The following is a 21006-nucleotide window of genomic DNA, read 5'->3' as shown; positions in this document are numbered from 1 at the left end:
TTCCTTACAAAGTGACGCCACGTCAGACTAAGGTTTTACGATTTTAACCCTAAGCTAAAAACCACCATCAACACTAAGTCCCCTGCTTAGCTCGGAACAAGGGCCTTGTTGCGAGGTAAGCATGAGATGGTGACAGCCAAGGGCAAAATCGAAACGGAAAATCATGAAAAGATGGTCAGGAAGATCCGACTAACCTTTTCTCGGGAGTTAAATAGAATCCATGACTCTTGCGTTGGTGGCTTTGCGTAAATTTTGTGCTGCTGGCTAGGACGCGGGGTGGTAGAGATGGTTGCTGGCTGAGATGCAGACTATTGGCATCAGCTTGGAATGGAGCCGCTAGCATAGACTTGGCGTGAAATGGAGCGTTGTCGTTGGTCATCTTAAAATGGAGACGTCAGCATTGGTCGGCTTGGAATGGATCCGTCATCATTGGTCGGCTTGGAATGGAGCCGTCAGCATTGGTCGGCTTAGAATGGAGCCGTCATCATTGGTCGGCTTGGAATGGAGCCGCTAGCATTGGTTGGCTTGGAATGGATCCGCTATCATAAACTTGGGCTTCAGTTCACGGAATGGTGGAAACTGGCTTCAGTTCCGTGAAATGATGGAAACTGGCTTCAGTTCCGTGGAAGGATGACGACTGGCTTCAGTTCCGTGGAAGGATGACGACTGGCTTCAGTTCCGTAAAAGGATGAAGACTGGCTTCAGTTCTGTGGAAGGATGACGACTGGCTTCAGTTATGTGGAATGATGGCAACTTTGACTAAATTAGGGTTTGGCATGCCGAAACCCTAATTAGCGCCCCTTACTAAAATCGTTGTAGAATTCTCGTACGAACTCTGATTTTGACGGTCCGCCCCTCCATTCCGATCAGAAAAGAATTTACTATTTCCCTTCGCGGGAATATTTAGGTTTTGAGTTCATTTAGGAGGTGAAAACAGTCCGACAGTGAAAACTCAGGAGGGATGTTGCGGGCTCGAGGTGGTGTAGTCGGCGTCCAGTCATCTTTACTCGTTCATGGATCAAGAAGGAATCTTTATTCTGTTCAAACTCTAGAAACTCCGTCCGCATGAAAAGAGGTATCGACCCTCTGCTGTTTTCTGTTGCTCGTCTGGATCCGTGCTTTTGTCTGTAGTGTCTCTCCAGTGGATTCCAAAACTTACCAAACTCCATCGCATTCTTGGGACGGATGAATGAAATGTATGCTCGGCAACGATCATGTCAGGGGTAACCTTGGAGATTTTGGTTGCGTTGTCGGTCGAAATCTTCCGGAGCCACTGGATGAAATAGATGGGTTGGGAGACGTTCTATTACCGATGTTCTGTTATCAAGTTTTCAAGGACTTTGTTCCAAGAGACATCCTTCGAACCATCATTTGAATATTGGACTATCGTATGGAATGGGATGCGGTGAGAAGTCCCCAGTTATATTTCTGTCAGATCCGATGTCATGGCCGAACATGTGAATGTATCTCTGTGGCGTGCTTTTGTGGTCTTCGATACACATGTACGGCTTCAAGTTGAGAAATTCCTGCGGCTCGTAAAACTTCGACATTGATGATGTTGAAATCAGAAATAACCTGGTTGAGGGGAGTGAAAGCGTCCCGTGTTGGTAGTCTCCATGTGTAGCCTACTTTCATTGCGTCGCCTTGAATATACGTCAACGGGATTTGGTACGAGCTTATTGTACTCTTCTGGATGTCACGCTGGGATGCTCAGAATATCACAATGGACGAAATATTTTGGATAGCGAAGAGGTGGAAATGAGAGAGTTGTGTTGTTTATCGTGGCTCCCTCTGATTCTTCAACAAAATGTTTCAGCCGTATCTCTGGAGTTATCTCATGAATCTTTGATGGTCGTCGAGATGGACTGTGATGAGCAGTCCTCAGTCGCACTTTTCTTTAGTTTTCTGAATTTTTTTCCTCTGAGCAGGCTTGGGGTCCACCGCGACCTCGTAAAGTGTTGCAGGCGTCTTCTAGACAGAGAGGTGATGATATTCTTACGATACACCCTTGAAGAGTAGATGACCTTGTCGTGGCTATGACCTTTTAGTTAATCGTGTCTTTTGAGCTTTGACAGTGAAGGGATTCCGTGTACATCCTCAGTCCTCAAGTGCGGTTCACGGTTTTCCATCTTTGTAGTGATTGTATGGTGAAGCCCTGGCTGTTATCAACGAACGAGCGGCAATAGTTCCTGGCAGCAGATGTGATCGGAAGAGACTTCATTGTCATGGGAACAAAGTAGGTTGGCTGGAATTGTATGGCGTCCATGGAAGCAAAAGTGATTGGCTGGATGCGTAAGCGGGTAAACTGTCCACGACTTGGAAGGAAGGAGTGTGGCGGCTACGTCACGATCTTTGGTAGGAAGGAGGTGTTGAAGCGGCTTCGGCTCTTGGAGAGGACGTTGAATCTTATAGAGAGAACGCTGAAGCGGAGCGGCCGTTGGAGCGAATGTTGGAGCGGAGCCGCTGCTGGAGAACGTCGAAGCGGCTCCTGGAGAAAACTCGAGTGAGGGCGCTATTAACCTTTGACTTCGAAAAACGACTTGATACGGTATGGCATATGCGAAGACGGCACAAATAGTGCTGGTTGGCAAGTCGTGTTTTTTATGGGAAAGAATACGCTTCTTATGTTTCATTTTCCCTCGCAACTCTCAGAGCCTTGACGGTTACAATGCTGAAGTCCTGCGTCAATCAGCGTACTGTCAAACTCGACATCCTTCAAGCGAACAGTGTTTAGGAGTCCCCATTTCCAGCTATCAATCGTGCTTTCCAGGAGAGGTTGGGGTTTCAGAACAGCTTCCCTAGCTGGAGACAGCTGCTTTCCTAATGTAGTGCGGTTGAGGGCTGAAAATATATCTTGACGTTGCGCATTGTAGAAATATGGAATCTCACATAAATGTTTCAATATAGACTGCACGATTTTGTGGGCAAAGTCCCCCGAAATCATGCAGCTTCTGACGGGAAGATGGTCTTTATGAACTCAGGAGGGTTGCTGATTTTCTTTGCCTCAATTTTGGCGAAGTCGTTCCTGATCTTCACGCGTGATGAAATTGGATTGCTGATTCTCTTCTACTGGGTGTTCAAGAGGAACACGAGCCTCTTTATCTATAAGCGCATGTCCTGCTGAAGTGCCTGCGCCAGATGTTAAAAGTATTCCTCGTCAGCTACATCCGGGGTTGACCTGACTTTTATGGTGGCCGCTCCGTTAGTGTCTCGAGAAAAATAGGTATCTCTTTCTGAGTTGTATCCATTTCTGTCTAATCCTTACGAGAACCTTTTGTCTTTTCATCAAATCAACAGTGGTAAGAGGAGGTCGGATTCTTCTGGATCCTCCAGTCTCTCGTTCTGATGGTGGAGTAGCAGCGGCTTTGGTGATGGTTGGAGCTGTCATACTTGAAGAAACGTTGGGGTGGCGGGAGAGGCTCTGGATCTGGTGATCGGAGGTGTAACGCCTGAAGGGACATTTTCTGCGTCACTGTGCTGACAGGTGGCGTATTAATGTCACTTTGTTAGGAGGCATGAAGAATCTGTGATCCTTGCATTCGCATCTTTGCATAAATTTGGTTTGGCCATTGAGTGTTGGTGTCAGCGCTGCAACTTTGGACACTGATTGGTAGCAGTGGCACTACAAATTGGTCCGTGAAATGGTGCTCTGGCTGGCTATGGAAAGGGGGACGACGCTGCCCCGGACTATAAGGAATGGCCCATGGTGTTGTCGACTAGGAAGCGAGATGTTGGCGTCGGCTATGGGCGGAGAAGTTGTGCTGGAAGGGTGCAAGCTGCTGGCACTGGAAAAGATGCAAGCTTCCGGCGCTGGAAGGACGCAAGTTGTTAGCGCTGGAAAATATGCAAGCTTCCGCCGCTGGAAGGACGCAAGCCGTCAGTGCTGGAAAACATGCAAGCTGCCGGTGCTGGAAGGACGCAAGCTTTCAGCATTGGAAAACATGCAAGCTTCCGGCGCTGGAAGGACGCAAGATGTTAGCGCTGGAAAAGATGCAAGCTGCCGGCGCTGGAAGGACGCAAGCTGCTAGCGCTCGTATTATTGGCTTTGTTTCCATGTCTTGGTACTAGCGGCAGAGTGGTAGCAATAAAGCAGGCAAAACATATTCCAGGTACGTATCTCCGTGTTTCTTCTTTCTGTTTTCTCTTCTGTTGTTGGTGCAAACCCTAGCCATAGACATGTCCGCTATAGTTTTATGGGCGATGTCATCCTGACCGCGAGAATTCCCCAATCACTCCTTGTCGTGTGGTAACTGGTAACTGAGCTGTTTGGTGTCTGAGTCATTTATCCCCGAGCGGATCGTTTGCTTTCACCATCTTAGAAGTCCCCAGTCACCCCTTGTCGTGTGATAACTGGTAACTGAGCCGTTTGGTGACTGAGTCATTGATCCCCGAGTGGATCGTTTGCTTTCACCATCTTTTAATCTGGGTTGAAGAATGAAATCGGGAATTGGAAATTGATATTGTAACCGAGAGATTAATCTTCCACTGTGGTCGCCAATTGTTTGTGGGTGAAAACAGTTTTTGCTGATTTCGATAATTTCGTGTGTGGGTGAGAAACGAGTCTAAACCCTAAACAATGTATTGCACAGGAGTACTTTATATTCGAGACATCAATCTATACAAATCCGGCCTAAACCAAGAAATTGGCGTTCCAGACTTGCTTCGGTCACAAAGTGAAGGAAAAGGGTTGGTCTTGGGGAGGGAAGAGAAGAGAGTGTTGAGACCAGAATTGTTGATTCCGAACGAGTAGTTGTTTGACGACTTGTATCAGAAAGTGAAACGCTAGCAGATTGGAAATCTAACAAGTGATTTCTGAGTGTTGTATGCTCCTGAACAAAACTTGTCCTTTGGTGGAAATAGGTGAGACCTATTTATACAAGTCGCAACATATCGTACCCTGGTCTCGTAAGAAGTGGAAACGGTTGATTAAATGGAAGAAAGCGGTAACGGGTAACGCCTGGAATTGATGTTTCCATAATGAAGAAAACGTTTCACCATTACTTCTTGTATTTACTAACCGCCTCACTCTTATGACACTTTCTTGTAACGGGCGTACTGTACACCGCACGCTGTAAACCTCCAGATCAATACCCTGATGGGCATCCCCAAGTTTATGACATTTTTTGATGTCTCGAGTGTTTTCGTGGAAAACGTATAGCATGTTGCTATCGTTTGGCAAGTTAAGATTGAGAGGATTGATGGTTCGTCGGTGACCTTCGATGGCCGATATTTTGCATCTCAAGAGGAAGGGTAGCCGTCGATTATGAATACCTTCCGTGGGAATATAGCGGCATGGTTGCATGGCCGGCATAGCTTTGACGCGTCCAAATTAGGGTTTGGCACCGTGACCAAAGAATTGGCATCATGCAGCTTGGAAAGGAGCTGCTGGCATGGTGCGGCTTGGATGGAGCCTTTGGCAATGTTTTTGGCCAAGTAGATAGACTTTTGAGTGATAGATAAGTTCAAGTCTCCACATACCTTTTTTTTTGATGAAGTTCCACCAGTTCCTTGAGTAGTTATTCGTATTGAATGATGATCCTCCATGGAGTTATTGAGCTCAACTACACTTTCTATCCTAGTCCGAGACTTAGCTATAGTATACTAGAAATCAAGACTTATAGTTTTGATCACTAACATTGACAAACATGCTTGAGATAGCAGCGCATGCGAGTTCGACCGAGCAATGCTCTAACAATCTCCACCTTTGTCAATTTTGGTGACAAAACTATTAACACATATGGAATACAAAAAAGATAAATACATTTTTGAAGATCCTATTCCACATGTCTAATCTTCAACATTACTCGAAATCTTCGTCACTTCCAAGTAGTCCAATGATCCCAAAGGTTGTAAGTTCAGCATCATCGTTGTTAAAAATCCGTAGCTATAAAAATGAGAAAACAGAATTCTCGATCATTGCTATTCACTATCATAGTATCATTAGACAGTATCAAAGTTCAATTGTATCACAACTTTGACAACAATACTATGGCGATATGTATCAATCCCTCTTAGTCAATACTCCCTATCACATGGAAACCACTCCCCCTTACATAATGATCTGAAAACCATATGTATTTCTAGTGTGAACTACATATTAATTCTCCCCCTTTTTGTCAATAAAATTAGCAAAGGTACAAGAATGGATCCTAATGAAATTTCAAAAAGAGACATTTCATGACTAAAAGAAAGCATATATCAACTTGTTCTTTAGATGCAATCATAAAGCCGAAGCTAAATGCATTCATCAAGGAGTTTAAAGATACAAGATAACCCCTATAATATTCCATAGATGCACTCCCGACAAAGATATGGCAATTAAGCGCAAGTTCAAAAGAACTCTCCCCCGTAAAATGTCATTGCCGAAAGAACAACACGAGCGACCTTAATTTCAAAAGAAAATAAGGATTTCTTTGGACATAAAATCACATACGAATATGAATTTGAATCCCAAAAATACTCAGTTAAATTAACCAAAAGAGAACCTATGATTAATTTAATTGGAAATGCTCAACATAAGTGACTTATGGAGACTCAAAAGTACTCAATTAGATTAATCTTAAGAGAACCCATAATTAATCTAATCGTAATACACAACCAAATTAACCAAAAAAAGTGATAAATTTAATTGTTATGCTCGTCATAAGAGAACCTTTGGAGAAATAACTAAGTTAATCATAAGAAATAATCAACTCAGTCAATAATGCTCAACATAAGAAAACTTACGGAGCCTCACAGTAATACATAAAAGATTATGGATCAGGGAATATCAATACTGTGGAATACACAAGGATTCATTCTATTTTCCACCACTATTTGCGTAATGACATACAATAGACATAATTGATGTGTGTCGTAACCACAAAAAATTAATTAAGATCTTTCTCACTAATTAACTGGTAATATAGCGGTAGTAAGAGATTGTTGCCACAAAAAGCTGTGTAATTGATAGGTTATTTGATTAGAAAAACAAAGTAAAAGATAACGGGGATTGGTTGAAAGATAAATAAAAAAAAAACAAATAAGAAAAGAAAGAGATGATCAAGGAATCCTTCGTCGTTACCAAGCGATAACTGGATTAGAATACTTATCTATCTTTCGTTAGAACCATTCATCACCAACCGTAGGAAAACATCTAGATCAGTGTTATCCCCAAAACTCCTTCTATCACTGGATACGGAAGTTGTCGACTACCAAATTCTATTCAACGAACCACCAAGTAGTAGATCACTCAAGGTGTAATCCAATCGAATGCTTTAAGCTTTGTGAATTTAGGTTGATCCCAGTAGTTGAACTCTTAGATCAAGGTCCACTTGATGATGTTATCTTCACTCGCAATAGCTCCATAGAATCCCTCTGCAAGGTCTCGCGATGTCTACTTGTGTAGAGAGTCAATCGACGATTACTTATCTCACACATCTACCAGCTTTAGAACAATCAATAGACTAATCTATCAGGCCTCCCAAATCAATCTAATAATCATTCATAAACCCTAAATATAGAAAAGACAAACGATGATGATAAAAATTCCGAACAAACTTGTATAATAATAAAGCTTCACGTCTAGAACATTGAATTCATCCTTAATCAACAAAGGTTTAGCAACTCATGATTACACAATTACCCGGTTTCCCCCTAAAGGGGTAAACCTTTAATGAAGAACAAAGTATAATATGAGACGTGATGTTTTATAATTGTTGTGGAAGTCCTCTTATATAGTTTTCATGAGATCTAGGTATTAGAATCCATCCGGGACCATGTTTCCTTGATTTGGAAGTCAAAATACGTCAAAAGAGACCCCATAGGTTTGTCTCAGTCGGCATTGTCGAATACCCCAAAGCAATACCGAAAGTTAGGGTCAAAAATACACCTTTTCTTCCTAAAATACGGCTACTTTCAGTATTGCTTTAGCAATGCCGAACGTGGTGTTGTAGATTGCCATTTTTCGTCTCGAATGTTTTGGTCGTAACGTCTTCGTCCGAACTCGGAATGACCTCATTCTTTCACCGTTCTCTTCAAAATTGAATTATATTCAAGATGGTTATAATAAAACCTTAATTTGGATGACTAGCTTCTAGTCCTTGTTATGTTTTCGACCTTCTTTGCTCCTTTTCGTCGCACTTCTTCCACTTCTTTCGGCTTTAGACACTTGTATCTTTTGAGAACTCCAGTTTATAGCTCTTTTGTTGCCCTTTTCACTCTTCTTAGGATGATTCACCTGATATGACACATAAACTAGAAAATAATCATAATAACAAGTAATATGCAAGAATTATAGCTAAAACAAGTATGGAATTGACATTCTAAACATGTAAATTAAGCACTTATCAATAATCCTTGTAAACAAAATATTTTAACCTATATTCCATCAATAATTGACATAATAGGCTTAACTTTTGTATTTGTCAAAAGTCCATTCATTCTTTTATCAATACATGCATATCGACTTAAGAAAGACTTTACTTTTGGCAAGGTATGGGACAATCACAGTTCACGGACGCAAACACACATATCCCATAATAAATTGCAATATAAAACCATAAAGATTAATACTGCAAAAATCATCTTCCAAACAATTGTTTTTTAGAATTTAAACAAATAAACCTAAAAACATGAAGATGAAGACGTTGGACATAGCTATGTGTAATCACAATAATGGCTATTCCAAACTCTAGTTATTCTTGTAAATAAAACAAGAAAATAGAAGATTTACTAGGAAATAGGACCTTTGAATAATTCTTTATCGTCCCCGAACTCCTTGTCTTCAACAGCCATTGGGACATAAGGTTCATTAAGGTAGGAGTTGATATCAATAAACCTTCTTGACTGATGTCGAACCAGGGCCTTCTGAATCTCATGAGTATTATACACAAAAGCTATTATTTGCTAAATCTCCTTTGGCATCTCCTTCATCGCTTCAAGAACGTCAGAAAACTTCTGAGAATTTGAAGGAACGACACTTGGCTTCCGCACATTCCTTATATTTTTTTTCAAGGTAGGAGATAACGGAGAATTATCTTTTTCCTTTAATCATATTAACATTCTTTCCATCCGAAGATATCATGCTTGGAGTATCCATAGTCGTATGGGTTTGTGAGAGAAAATCACAATTTAAACTCAACAAGTAGTCTTGAGATAAAAAGAGGTTACAGAGAAGGAAAAAGGAATGTAGGTGTTAGAGCACTGCTCGATCAAACTCGCATGCGTTGCTATCTCAAGCATGTTTGTCAATGTTAGTGATCAAAACTATAAGTCTTGATTTCTAGTCTATTATAGCTAAATTTCGGACTAGGATAGAATGTGTAGTTGAGCTCAGGGACTTCATGGAGATTCATCATACAAGTGGAAGAACTACTCAAGGAACCGGTGGAACTTCTCGACAAAAAGGTATGTGAAGACTTGAACTTATCTGTCACTCAAAATTCTATCTATTCTATCTCCTACTTCTTGAGACAAAAGTCGTATGCTATATATATAGACTTAGATTATACACATTTGGTATTTCGAGCCGAGTATATCTCGCCTATCTATATCTCGAAATATATGTTGGTAAGCGTATCGCTTCGACCATGTTTTTATTTACCTAGTGATGCAAGTCATGTATGTTTCAATCATCTTGAAAATTTCTTTGACGATAGTGTAACAACTGTATAACGTCCTCTAAGAATGTTTCAATGATTGGAATGAGAGTTTAGATTGCATAACCATAGTGGACACAAGTATGTTGTGGAGACACATATGTGCATAAGTCCCATGCTGGAAATCGGCTAGTAGCCAAGTCCGCGAACTGCCGAAGTTCTCAAACCCGAGAATTTCTGCTGAGTTATCAAACTATGTTGCGTGAGCCAAATCCCCGAACCCAATCCGCGAACCTTTGTGTGATAGATAAGGTCAAGTCTCCACATACCTTTTTGTTGATGAAGTTCCACCATTTCCTTGAGTAGTTCTTCGTCTTGTATGATGATCCTCCATGGAGTTCTTGAGCTCAACTACACTTTCTTTCCTAGTCCGAGACTTAGCTATAGTAGACTAGAAATCAAGACTTATAGTTTTGATCACTAACATTGAAAAACATGCTTGAGATAGCAACACATGCGAGTTCGACCGAGCAACGCTCTAACACTTGTATCAAAATGTGGAACTTGCTTGCAGAGATGTAAGCTATAAGTTCTTTTATGTTTTCTGGATACTTGTGTTAATGAACCGTTGTTGTTGAAATAGATTGAAAATCTATTTATACAAGTCATAGCTGAACCCCCTGATCTCATAGGAAGTGGAAGTAGTTGAGTGATGGATAAGTGGGGATCGTGTAGAATGGTGAAAACCACGTCCTTATTATGATGGAAAGACTGGTTAGTTTTATTCCCACTACTTCTCTACCATCACTAACTATCCACCTTTCCCGACACTTTCTTATAATGGGCGTATTGCACGCCGCATGTTGTAGACCGCCAGACCAATACCCTAATGGACATCCCCCAGTTTGTGACATGTTTGATGTCCCGAGTATTTTGTAGAAAAATATGTAGCAAGTTGCTGAGTGAGTCTTATCTGGAAGACCTGATTATTTATACCAATCACGCGCAAACTAGGCGGAGGGCGGTCATATGCTACAAGTCAAGTTGTGAGACTTGCCGCAAGAAATGGCATGTAATGCTCTTAAGTTAAATAGTTAAGTTATTTGTGAAATCGTTGTTTATAAAATATCGATTGTAATCGATGCATATAAAACATCACTTTTAAGCAAGTTGTTCAAAATAGTCGACGCACATGAAGTATCGTTGTATAGAGCCTGTCTTGGTTGGTCGTAGAACTTAATGTCTTAAAAGGAGCGTGAACAGCCATCTTCAGGAAGATGCCAAGAGCCGTATGGGTAGGCTGAGGGTTGGCCGATCAGTTCTTATGGAAGAGGGGCTGTCGGTGATCACGGAGGCATCTCATTGGTTCAAGTATTTAAGTATTCTCCCCTCCTTTAAAACACTAAGTGATATAAGCTCCCACGACGCATGGTGAGTTTGAAACCCCTCTCAAATTAATTGAGATAAAATCTTTGAACTATAGAAATTCTGGAGAATACAAGTGGCGGGACACTATTAGTCGGAGCATTAAAATTCGAATTACACTCCGTTTACACCCTATATTTAACTGGTTGTTTGTAAAACCGTCAGAGTTGAAAATGATTAAAGGGGAAGCTTAATCTACCTAAGCAGGGACGGAGCCAGAAAATTTTTCCAAGGAAATCTAAATTACAAAACACATATTTTAGAGGGGAGGGGGAGCTAATTAGGAACTATTCTTCCAAATAATAAAAACATCAAGGGATGGATGTTTGATGAATTAACAAAAAATAGGGTGGGCGGGGGCCACCCCTATGTTGCACTTAGCTCCTGTCCCTGAGCCTATAGAAGATCTACAGCAAGGGGCTTCAGGGAAGCTCGAGATGAAGGAACAAAGAAGATGCTAAAAACACTTGGAGTGCATACTGACTGTTGTACGCTTGGTGATAGCAGAGCTTATCGCTATTCTACGGTTGGTGACAATATATAAATTGAACAAGGGTACTTTAATTAAGTTTCTGTTCAGTGACAGCGAAGTATTCCTTAATCATCTTTCTTGTTATTGTTCCAAATCAATTCTTTTTGCTTTCTTTATTATTTACTTCGTTCAGAAGACCAAAACTGGGAAATCACCACTTAAGCCATTGTTCCAACTTGGTTGTTAGTGTTAAAACTCAATACATTTTATATTTATACTAATTATTAGTCAAAAATCAAACATTAGTAATATTTTGTATGGTTCAATAATATTTATAGGCATACATTTACGATTTAATAATCAACCATGAATCTTGGATTCACGATTTAACATACGACTCGATTCGCAAATTTAAAAAAACGATTCACGATTCGATTTACGATTTGAAAACCGTGGGTCTGAATATCATAGTTTTTAAAGTAAAAATTGTAGTTCGCACCACATTTCACGTGATCAATTGTTTATGCACCATATTTTAAAGTGTAAAAGACGTAATACAAGTGAGACGAAGGAGATATTTATGTGAGATTGTGGTTTCTAAACACCACATCATATATTTGAAACCTTTTATGCTGAAGGCCTCAATGGCTATATTCAGACACTATCAATAAGAATTAACTAACTAGAGAAAGTGAAACACAAGCAATATTCTAGATTGGTTAATTTCTAATCATGTCGCGAAGGAGGAGGCAAGAAAATGATGACACTGTATGCCCTCACCAAATATTTGTGCAACAGTCGAGAGAATAAGGTGCGGTTACACTGTGAAACCAATGCATCATTTCGCTTTAAAAAAATATATCCACAAAGTATGAGGTTCATGATTACATCATCGCGCTTCTGCTTAGCATATGAATTAAGCAGTACTATTATTCATGTTAGTTTAAGTTATTATATATATGGTGAAAAATTGTATTTTGCACCACATTTCACGTGTTCAATTGTTTGTGCACCATATTTTATAGTACAAAAGACGTAACACAAGTGTAACGAAGGAGACAAAATGATGATGACGTGCCCTCTCCAGACTATTATGCGATAGTTGGGAGTACGAGATCTGGTTACACTGCGAAACCAGTGCATCATTTCTCCTTAAAAAAATATATCCACGAAGTATTAGGTTTACGATTATATAATCACTATGATAAAGATTATATCCACAGCCGACGAGGGGTGTAATTATTTTCTTTTGAAACATACACTCACTTAAGTAGTTTACATCACTCTAAAATGTTCGTACCAATCAAGAAGTATCTTTTTTAGAATGATGACGTGAGCCCTCACCAGATAATTGTGTGACCGTTGAGAGAATACGGTACGGTTACAATGCGAAATCAATGGAATAAACTTTGTAAGAAATATGTACAATTTGAGAAAGATTGTAGATCCAAAGAGGAGAAATATTGTAGATACAAAGAAGATGAATAACAAGCCGGTAGAGCCGAAGAAAAAGAAGATGAACAAAATTTGTCTTATACTTTCCAAAAGATGTGATGTTTGTTGTATGAATAGAATTTAGTAACTTTCTTTCAGAAGATGATGAAAACGAGCTTTCATTGGTAATTGTGGTGCTTAGGATAACATCAACATTATAAGCTGTGTGTGTGTCTATATATATATATATATATATATATATATATATATATATATACTTTGTGAGTTAAATAGAAAGAACATATCCATCTTTTTCTGCATAGTTCCCTAATTATATTCATATTTTATATATAGAAACTTTACAAAGGATGCAAATATAATTTTGTATTTGCAAAGAGGTTTGAATATCATACTTTTTAAAGTGAAAATTATAGTTTGCACCACATTTCATGTGATCAATTGTTTGTGCACAATATTTTAAAGTGTAAAATACGTAATACAAATGAGACGAAGGAGATTTACGTGCGATTGCGGTTTGTAAACACCACATCATATCTCTGAAACTTTTTGTGTTGAAGGCCTCAACGGCTATATTCAGACACTATCAATAAGAATTAACTAACTAGCGAAAGTGAAACACAAGCAATATATCGGTTAATCTCTAATCATGCCGTGAAGGAGGAGGAAAGAAAATGATGATGACGTATGCCCTCACCAAATATTTATGTGACCGTAGAGAGAATAAGGTGTGGTTACACTGCGAGACCAGTGCGTCATTTAGCTTTAAAATATCCAAAAAGTATGAGGTTCATGATTACATCATCTCGCTTATGCTTAGTATATGAATCAGGTAAATCTATATTATTATTCATGTTAATTTAAGTTACTATACATAACATTATATATGGTGAAAATTGTATTTTGCACCTCATTTCACGAGATCAATTGTCTGTGCACCATATTTTAAAGTACAAAAGACGTAACACAAGTGTGACGAAGGAGACAAAATGATGATGACGTGCCCTCTCCAGATAATTGTGCGACAGTTGGGAGTACGAGATCTGGTTACACTGCGAAACCAGTGCATCATTTCTCCTTAAAAAAATATATCCACGAAGTATTAGGTTTACGATTATATAATCACTATGATAAAGATTATATCCACAGCCAACGCGGGGTGTAATTATTTTATTTTTGGTTTCCAAATAAAACCGCGATTTGGAAATTGAATTGATCCTCTCTTCTCTGCGTAACCGTATTTTCCAAATAATTCTCTGAAACTTATTTTCTTCCATCTTGTCCATTTCCAAGCCTAGATTTGCTCGGATTTATCTGAGATATCAGATTTTCTGAGTAGATTTGGGTTTGTGTGATTAGTTTTTTATGTTTTAAATAAAAAAATCACATTATTTGTGATTTTAGGTTTTAGGATTTGTTTTATTTTTTAGTTTTACTGTTTATATCTCATGACTGTTCGCCATTAGTGCGATTTCCTATAGCCTTCGGGCAATTCAATTGGAACCCGATGATATATTCATTTCGAAGACAATCAATTTCTGTGTAACGATGATCTAGATTCAATCAAACAAGATCGTTGGCTACTGGTATTGGTTATGATAATGATGTTTAGTGCAAATTATCCTTTTTGTAAAGGATTTTCTCTTAATGAAAAAGAAGGATTTTCCAAATGGTGGATGCAGAATCAAAACACCATCCCCCGACTACATCTATTACTTTGGTGATCAGCAATTATGTACTTTTGTTATATTACAATTTCTATGTTTTTGTAATATTTTTTATTTTTATTTTTTTGTTGTATCTACTCGATGTACTTGAATTAGCCTGTTCATGGCTTCCAATTAATATAATCTAAAGAGATTGTTCCTCTTTTTTGTCCTTCAAAAAAAATTATTTTCTTTTGAAACATCCACTCACTTAAGTAGTTTACGTCACTCTAAAATGTGTGTACCAATCAAGAAGCGTCTTTTCCAGAATGATGACGTGAGCCCTCACCAAATAATTATGCGATCGTTGAGAGAACAGGGTGCGGTTACAATGCGAAATCAATGGAATAAACTTTGTAAGAAATATGGACATTTGGAGAAAGATTGTAGATCCAAAGAGAAGAAAGATTATAGATACAAAGAAGATGAAGAACAAGCCGGTAGAGCTGAAGAAAAAGAAGATGAACAAAATTTGTTTTATGCTTTTCAAAGTGCTATGGTAACTTCCAAAAGTGAATTATGGTTTGTGGATAATGTTGCACAACTCATATGTCCGGTGAAAAATCTTGTTTGTCTATATGGATACATCCATAAATTCTATTGTGAAGATGGGTGATGGAAACATGGTTCAAGCTAACGGCAGAGGTACAATATGTGTGAAAATTACGAATGGAGATAAATACATTAGAGATTGTTATATGTTCCGGACTTGGAACAAAATTTGCTTTGTGTTGGGAAACTTGTGGAGCTTGGGTACGCGGTCCATTTTGAAGATGGATATTGCACCATTTATGACAAGAAACACAAGCACAAGAGACAAGTAATAAAGAGTATCAAAATGGAGAAGAATAGAAGTTTTCCAATTGTGTTTGAAAAAGAGAAGAATGCTGCAATGATGAAACATTGATGTGGCATAAAAGACTTGGGCATTTGAATTGCAATAGTCTCAAGGTACTTTCCAACAACAAAATATCAACCACAAAGACGGAGTGTGTGAAGGTTGTGCACTTGGGAAGCAACATCGCCAACCATTCCCAAAAGGTGTAGCATGGAGAGAAAAGGAACTTCTTGGTTTGGTACATACCGATGTGTGTGGACCAATCAAGACACAACTCATTGGAGGTAATGGATACTTCATTTTATTCATTAATGACTTTACTCGTATGACTTGGGTATACTTCATGAGACAAATGTCTGAAGTTATTAGTATCTTCAAGAAGTTTAAAAGACGTCTACTTGATGAATAGGTGTCCAACAAATTCCGTATGGGACAAAACTCCTTTTGAAGCATGGAGTGGGAGAATCCCATCGGTAAGGCATGTCAAAGTTTTTGGTAGTGTGTAATGTTATCAAATTCCAAAGGTGAAGAGAACAAAGCTTGACGAATCAGGTGAGAAATTTAAATTTCTTGGTTGTAGCCTCCAATCAAAAGGTTATAGGTTGTTTAGTTTGAAAAACAACACAATGATCACAAGCCCTCTTAGTTCCTTGTATTGTTGTTTTAGATGAGAAATTATGTCTCCAAAAAAATTAGAAACCTAAGAACATCTAATACTCTGTTTTCTTATGCATTGATGCATAGGTTAACATTTTCCTTTGGGTATCTGAATTATGCCAAAAATTACCCCATATATTCCAACTTTTCACGAACGTGCTAGAATGATAGGTACTTGAGATATATTATGATAGTGAATAAAGTGCAAGCTTTCCTCGTAAAAAATTATGAGGTATTTTTTATGGGGTACTTCTAACGACAAGGCAAAGAATGGATTGGTGCAATGGGGAAAGCTTTCCTTTTCTTAAGAAAGAGGTGGGGTAGGAGTTAAGAAGCTAAGGTTGATGAATAGAGTGTTACATGCAAATTGGATATGGAGGTATGCGAATGAATAAAAGGCATTATGTAGAAAAGTTGTAAATCATAAATTTGAAGGCAGTCCTAAAGCTTTCTATCCTTCGAAGCAAGCCGATGGGGAACTAGAAGAAGCATCATTGAGGGTCCTTTTAAATTGTTTTCGTTTCTTTTATAGATTATGAGTCCGTCTATAAAGACTAGAAGAAGCGTCGTTGAGGGTCCTTTTAAATTATTTTGTCCCTCTAATTACTAACACTATCTCCATGTTTTTTTGATTGGAAGAGAGATATAATAGTAGAAAAAAGAAGAATGTACAGAGCTACTAGTTGTAGCAATTACAAAGAAGAAAAAAAAGAGCAATCAATAAAAAATAGTTTCTCAATTAATCACTGTATGAGAGAAATTCGCATGTGCTTTTTTCCCTGCTGCAGATGCCCAAGAAAGGACTAGGACTTTGGCATTGTCACACAGTTCCGACTCAGTCTTGAAATTATATTTATCATTGAATATACGACTGTTTCGTTCACACCACAGGGTCCAAATGATTGCTGCAGGTATTAGATTCCAAATATCCCTTCCCACGTTACTGGAGATGTAGAAGTTTGGCCAAGAAACATCTAGACATACAAAGACTCAGGAACAACCCATTCCCAGTCCGTGTTTGGAGTTAAGGCCATCCAAACACGATGCGCAACTTTAAATTGAATCAATATATGATCTTGTGTACCAGTATTGTCACCATATAAAATACAGGAGTTTTACAAATCCATACCTTTATGGTTCAGCATCTCCAAAGAATTGAGTCTTCCATGAACTGCGCACCACATAAGGAAACAAATTTTTGGAGGAATGCAAGCTTTCCAAACAAACCTACACGGAAAATTGTCCACTCCAGCTTCAGAAACCCAATTTGAGTAGAAGTAAAAATTATATTGAAGAAGTTTGTTAGAAGTAAGCAAAAAAATGAAATCTTTTTACTACTATCTAGTCTCGAGTCTCATTCTAGACCTTGTTATATTCTCCTAAATCGTTTTCCATCTTTTTAATACTATCTGGGATAATTTCTTTTATGATACATCATGTACATAAATCTCCTACTTATTTGTGCATCCATAGATGAATATGGCATGACTGGTCTATATTAAGGATTTAAACATCCATTCACATGAGTGGTTTACGTCACTCTAAAATGTATGTACCAATCAAGATGTGTCTTTTTTCAGAGCTGTTAGTTGACAAAATTCCATGGAGAAGAAGGCTACAAAAATGATGATGACGTGTACCCTCACCAGATTATTGTGCGAAGGTTGAGAGAATAATGTGCGGTGACACTGCGAAACCGATGCATCATTTCGCTTTAAAAATATATATTCAAAAAAGGTCATGATTACATCATCGCGCTTCTGCTAAGTATATGAATCAGTTAAATCTATGATATTATTCATGTTAATTTAAGTTACTATGCGCAAAATTATATACGATGAAAATTGTGTTTTACACCACATTTCACGTGATCAATTGTGTGTGAGCATATTTTACAGAATTCCAATTCGTTTACTAAGATCAAAAGGAATGTTACCAAAATTATGGTGTTTGTTGTATAAATAGAATCTAATAACTTTCTTTCAAAAGATGATGAAAACGAGCTTTCATTGGTAATTGTGGTGCTTAGGATAACATCAACATTATAAGTTGTGTGTATAGATATATATACTTCGTGAGTAAAATAAAAACAACATGTCCAGCTTGTTCTGCCTAGTTCCCTAATTATATTCAGAGTATATATACAGAAATGTTTACAAGGGATGCTAAGATAACTTTGTATTTGCAAAGAGGTCTGAATAACATTTGTTTAAAGTGAAAATTGTAGTTTGCACCACATTTCACGTGATGAATTTTTTGTGCACCATATTTTAAATACAAGTGCGGTGAAGGAGATATTTATGTGTGATTGTGTAAACACCACATCATATCTTTGAAACCTTTTGTGCCGAAGGCCTCAATGGTTATATTCAAACACCTTCAATAAGAATTAACTAACCATCAAAAGTGAAACACAAGCAATATTCTAGATTGCTTAATTTCTAATCATGTCGCGAAGGAGGAGGCAAGAAAATGATGATGACGTATTCCCTCACCAAATATTTATGCGACCATTGAGAGAATAAGGTGCGGTTAGACTGCGAAACCAATGCATCATTTCGCTTTAAAAAATATATCCACAAAGTATGAGGTTCATGATTACATCATCGCGATTCTGCTTAGTATATGAATCATGTAAATCTATATTATTATTCATGTTAATTTAAGTTACTACTAGATAGTAACCCATGCTCCGCACCCGGTAGTGATGCTTTTGTTTACCCGTGAGTTTGCTCTTTTTTTTTTTAAGGAATCGATGTATATTTGCACAAATCCGTATCTAATTTCCTGGATTTGAACATCAGGTAAGACTAATTAAATAATTTTCACCGCAACTAATATGAACCGAACATCTGAAGATATGATTCAATTAAGATACAAATCAATCAAATTAGAGAAATAAAAAGACAAATATTTCAATGAACAATAACAGATGTCATCTGGCTAAGAATATTGCTTGTCATAAGCATCATGTACTTAGAACTGTGTTACAAAGAAATCACAATTGTCTGGACTCTAAAATTTGCAACATACTTGCATATCTTCAGTTGGGCCCACATACATGGTTCCTGCGGTTTGAATTCCTATGATTAGTAAATAATAATGCTTCTAAGAAGTTTAGGCGAGACTTGGAAATCAAACTCCTATCATTGCCATAATCCACCTTCAGGTAAGCTTACTAAGTTTCATTTTTGAAAAAATTGCCTGGTTTTACCTACCCACAATATTTTGGTAAGTACAGATGGACATTAGTAATGAAGGAAAAAACGATTGTGTTATATTATTATAGCAGTAGCAATGGAGTTCTATTTTTCAGTTAATAATCTCTTCCAACATGAGATATTGTACAACTATGGAATACCTGGCAGAAACTACAGTGTTCTTCCTTGTTGTAGCTGATTCATTTATTGATGTTAATGGCTCCTCTATAGCCGCTCGCTGCTATTTTGTCACTGGAGTTGGTGGATGAAGTATTGTTTTATTTAACTAAAGCTTCAAGATAGGGCAGGTTGGGTATGTCGGATTCCTTTACATATTGATGTTACTTGAGAATTTTTGCGAGCTCAGTTAACGGCCATTCTGTCGTAGCACTTGTATATGTTTCCCCACCAAATAGTGTATGTTTCCCCACCAAATAATCCTGAAAAGACCAAGAAATACCAAATGATGTCAAATTTTCAGTTTAAGAATCAACAAAATAGTAACAAAGAATTTCAGATGCCTATCCATGGAACATTCAAAAAATAAATATCATTAACAATGATTTTTGCAAATGAATAATTAGTAAGTATGTAGAAAAAATTGGAGAAAAGCCATTGATCTTTTGTTCGTCGACATTAAAATTGAGTTTTCATTCATGTTCTATTCTAATTGTTAAGATAATGGTCAAGATCACATTTTCATTCTCCGAAGGTGGTGTTTACTTTGCAACATACTTAAAAATAGCATAAAGCTGAATGCATATTTAATACCAAAAGCAATGCTAACAAATCCACAGTACGAAAATTAAAGAAAACATTCACCAAGGATCTCCCAATCACATTTCACCATACCAATTATAGTTTTTTTCTATCTTTCACTTTTATGCTTAGGTTCACTAAGTCATATACAAATCGAAAAAGAAAAAAAGAGACAATTGTGCTTAGGTAAGAACTACTTATAGTTCACATCACATAATTCTTGTTTTCATAGTCTTATGGCTTCTAACAAAGCAGCAAAGGGAAGGAGTAGGATGTTTAAAGATTTGTGGCTGGTAGCAAATTTAGTGATTCGCTCAGAACTGTGGTTTACATGGAACAAGAAACTATATGAGAAGAAGAATCCGTGTTGGTTTGTGTTTCAAAAACGCGTTTTTCACTTAATTCATGAATATTCTGTTCGTATGAAAGGGTTCATGCACAACATGGCTGCTGATTTACATGTGGTGAACTACTTTAGGGTAACCTTCAGGAAGGTTAACCGTAGTGAACCAATTCAGTGCGTTTGGTTTCCGCCGGATCAAGGAGAGTTGTTACTGTGTTGCGATGGGGCCTCTAGGAATAATCCAAGCGTGGCTGGTGCAGGAGTCGTAGCATGAGACGCTGTTTGTGGTGTTGTAGGAGCTATGGAAATTGGACTGGATATTACATTTGGCGGAACTTTATAGTATTGTGGTTGGGCTTGAGTGGGCTATTCAATGGGGATTTAGGAAAATCCTAATGAGATCGGATTCTGCAAGTGTGATAATGGAAATTAACATATAGTCCCAAATATGTTGGGCTTTGGACCCTCTAGTCCACCCCTCTTAGGCCTAGTACTATAAGATCCAAATAACCCAATTTTAAAGCGAGTTAATCCTTTTTTAATGATTTAATCCAAAACTGCATTTTTCTAATAGCG

This window comes from Papaver somniferum, chromosome 8 (genome assembly GCF_003573695.1).
Source record: "Papaver somniferum cultivar HN1 chromosome 8, ASM357369v1, whole genome shotgun sequence".
Lineage (NCBI taxonomy): Eukaryota > Viridiplantae > Streptophyta > Magnoliopsida > Ranunculales > Papaveraceae > Papaver > Papaver somniferum.
Note: the sequence above shows the minus strand (reverse complement) of the source record.